Source organism: Mustela nivalis, assembly GCF_964662115.1.
Source record: "Mustela nivalis genome assembly, contig: HAP1_SCAFFOLD_2183, whole genome shotgun sequence".
Classification (NCBI taxonomy): domain Eukaryota; kingdom Metazoa; phylum Chordata; class Mammalia; order Carnivora; family Mustelidae; genus Mustela; species Mustela nivalis.
In genome coordinates, this window is record NW_028134482.1 from 70,517 (window position 1) to 74,851 (window position 4,335).

Consider the following 4,335-nt stretch of genomic DNA (forward strand, 5'->3'; position numbering starts at 1 on the left):
AATGAGAGAAAGTAAAGCTTACAATGTAAAGTAAATCAGGATAGATTAGAGACTACATTGGTAAGGTTTCATCTTTGCCCACATTCTTATGCTATGACATATGAATACACTGATAACACGTCTTTCTATACTAAGGAAAGGAAATGTAAGGGCGCCTGGTGGCTCAGTCGTTAAACATCTGCCTTTGGCTTAGGTCATGATCCCAGCATCCTGGGATCAAGCCCTACATCACATCCAGCTCCCTGCTTGGCGGGAGGCCTGCTTCTCCCTCTCCCGCTCCCCTTGCTTGTATTCCCTCTCTCACTGTGTCTCTCTGTGTCAAATAAATAAATAAAATCTTAAAAGAAAAGAAAAAAAGGAAATGTAATGATAGTTTGGGTCACAAAATGGATATTGAGTATAATATTTTATTATTTCTGCTTGTTGTCTTTGTAAATCCAGGATCCCTCCAGGGAAGTTAAGAAAGAGAGCAAAGACTGAGACTTTAAGCTCGAGAATAATCTGATTAACTTTACAATCAATTTTATTTGATCAATTTTATCAAACACATTGATGAAATTTGTTTGTCTCTTCTACTTAGCTTTAAAATAAGAGCATACAACAGAAATTCAAAATTATGTTAAACCGAATAAAAATATATGGGTGCAAATAAAAGGAAAATTCACTTAAGAAAAAAGTGCTCCCAACTATCATATGGTCTCCCTGATATGAGGAAGTGGAGATGCAACGTGGGGGGTTTGGGGATAGGAAAAGAATAAACGAAACAAGATGGGATCGGGAGGGAGACAAACCATAAGAGACTCTTACTCTCACAAAACAAACTGGGGTGGGGGTAGGGAGAGCGTGGTGGGGTTATGGACATTGGGGAGGGCATGTGCTATGGTGAGTGCTGGGAAGTGGGTAAACCTGGCGACTCACAGACCTGGACTCCTAGGGCTAATAATATAGTATATGTTTATAAAAAAATTAAAAAATATATTTAAAAAAAAAGAAAAGAAAAAGTGCTCCCAGAGAAGCTACTGGCGAGCAGTCGGTTCTTGCTAGGACTACTTTCTTATCCCCTTTTGACTCCGGACAGTTTAGCTTCCATCCAACCAGCCCCTGAAACTGCTATTTATCAGGTTACCTATGACTTCTGAATTGTTAATTCTTAAAATTCTGTTTTTCTGATTATAAAAGTAATAATAGTAATAATGATAATTTTAGCTAACGTGTGCAGTTGTTTGCTAAATGTCATGCCCTATTCTAAGGCATTATTCCTAAATACAGGAATGATCCTCACAAAAATGGGAAAACCAAGGCACAAAGAACCCAAATAACTTACTTCGTTCTACAGCTCGCAAAGGGCAGAGACATGATTCAAACTTGAGCCTTATGGCTTCACAGACCTTGCTCCTAACCTCTATCCCACACTGCTCACCATATTAACTATGGAAAGTTTGGAAACATGGAAACATATAGGTAAACATATATTGCCCACAATTTTATACCCCAGGAATAACAACTCTTTACCACTTCCTACTTTTCCTTTTTTTTTCTCATTCACAGCTACACAAATACACAGTTTTTATTCAAAATGTGGACCATACCAAATATAGTTTTATCTTGCCTTTTCAAATATGGTATGCACATTTTCCTGTATTAACTATTGTTTTAAAGCATTTTAGTGGAGGCAACTTCAACTTCTTCAAATACTTTTTTCCCTGGTGACGGAGGGCTGGGGTTTGGCCTTTACCCTCCTGGAGAAGTGCTGCTGAGATGGTGGAGACGCCTGGTCATGCATGGCTCCCGCCACTTCCATCTATGGGGCTGTGATGGGAAGCCAAGAGCCATATCCCTTCTCCCTGGCTACTATGGGTTTTGCTGACACAAGGCTGTCTTCCATCTGGGGCTGGGTAGACCCTAGGAACTTAACATCTATCCTGCACTAACCTATGGGGCAGCTGTCAACTTACTGGAGAAAATATGCTTAGCAATCAGGTCACTTTTACTTCTTTACTTTATCTCAAACAGGTAGACGGTTTCATAAAAAAAAAAAAAAATTCTCCTAATTACCAAAGCGCTTATAAAAATCTGGAAGATACAGTAAAACACACAGAAGAAAATTAAAATCACCTGTTGTCCAATGATCCAGGGTCCATTTTAGAGGATGCTTTTTTTTTTCTGGGCATGTAGACACACTCCCTCCCCTGACACACATACATTTTGATTTGCCCACGTAATTTTTCCACCTTATGTTATAAATGCTTCCCTCTCTTTTAAGTTCCTTCCACCGCATTATTTTTAATAATGGACATGTGAATTATTTTTCATGCGTTGCTATTAGAAGAAAATGCAACACACATTATTACTTCTTTCAAATTTAATCCTTCAACCCTGGTCTCTTTCTAGTCTTCAACTTCCTAGACCTCCCTCCAGCCTGATGCCATTCCCAAAGGCTCCTTCCTTTCCCCATCTCCAACCATCCTGAAATTTTCCTACTTTGGTTTTTAGTTCACTACTCTTGTCACAGCAAAAGATCTACCCCATTGCCCTAAACCAGTGGTTCTCAACCTGAAGGGAAACCCCCCCCAAACTAAAATATGTCTTCTTTCTTCCCACTTCCCTTAATGTTAACATCTCCAACCCTCCTATCTTCATACATGGTGCTGAGTCCTCACACCTACTCAGCTGGCTTTAGATCCTAATTATACACGCTGTTGAATTTCCTGCTGTTCTCTTCACCCATGTGAGCTCCTGACAAACACATTTAGTTGCAAACACTTCACCTTTGGCCTTTCCCAAACTGATCTCATTTCTCCTCAGTAGGATCCTATAACCTGATTATTTCCCAGAAATCTCAACAACGGCCATGCCACATACATCCCTTTGCCTTATCCTAGACCCTCTTCCCTCACCCTTACACATGATCCATCTAATCCTGTCCAGGTGGCCTTTCAGGATGTAGCAGGACTACTCCTCGGTCCCAGGTCTAGCCTGTGCACTTTATCACTCTAACCCCCTCACTCCTTGCCCCTTTGAATCAACCCTCCATGCTGCCATGTGCTCTTTTCAAAACACAATTCTGACCAAATTATTCCCTGGTTAAAATACTTCAATGACTCCCCACCTCCTTCAGAATTATGGCCTAAGCCACTTCTGGTATCATACAAGAAACTCTATGAACTTGTGCTTGTCCTTTCCCTCTCTAGACTCACTGCCCACCATGCTCATGGTCTACTCGATAGCAAGTGATTCACCTTTCCCTAATACAATCTATTGTGGACATGCTTCTGGGCCTTGATCCCTGCTCATCTCTGGGCCCTGAAGGCCTTTTTGTTCCTCTGTCATTCTTGCTCAAGCATCCCTGCTATGAAAACCCTCTGTGAGCTGCGCACAAGGATGCACTCTGCCTTTCTCATTACAATGTCTTTGCCTACTACCTACATATTTTAGGGTATGTAGTCATAACCCTGCAATCATTTGCATGTCTGTCTCCCTAAGATGCAATTATCTTGAAGGTGGGAAACACGTGTATTTCCCAACACCAAGCTGCTTTTGGAATATAGCATAAATGAACAACTACATGTTGAAGTAATGAAAAAGATACAGAATGTTAAACTGAGAACACGACCAGGTTAATAAGAATATAAACAGAAGACCATTTGTGAGTTTCAACATAAAAAGGGTAGCATGTAAAACATATGAATATACAAACATCAACACATATATGGAGAATATACATGGGAAAAATCTAACTGCTAGAATTCTGGTGGAAAACAGCAACTCCCTGTAACATACTATGCTCTGGACTCTAAGTTTCAAGAACCTTCTCAAACTTCACATTTCTCATTAGAAAAACAAAAGGCAGTTTATATATAGACTCAGACTTGGTACAATGCAACAAGCTATCATAAATTATATAATTTTAGAGATAAAAGGGGACTCAGAGACTTTCCACTTAGTGGTCCTGGGGGTGGAAAGAGAAAAGGATCAGAATCAGCTGGGGAGACATATATATTATATATATATAATATATATATATATTATATATTAACATACAGGCATTTATAAACAGGTTACATATGTTTACAAATATGTAAAATACATACAAAATACATAAAATACATACAAGTATACGTGTGTATATACATATATACAGAGGGGGAGGGGGAGAGAGACAGAGAAACAGGGAGAGACCCTTTCTGCACTGTTCACCTGGGAATACTCAGCCATCAACCACGGCTCATGTTTACCTCTGTGTACCATTTCCCGATTCCCCCCTCAACCGAGACTTAATTGATCATCTTCTTTGAGTCCTGACTGAGCCTTTCATAACAGCATCTAAAATACTTC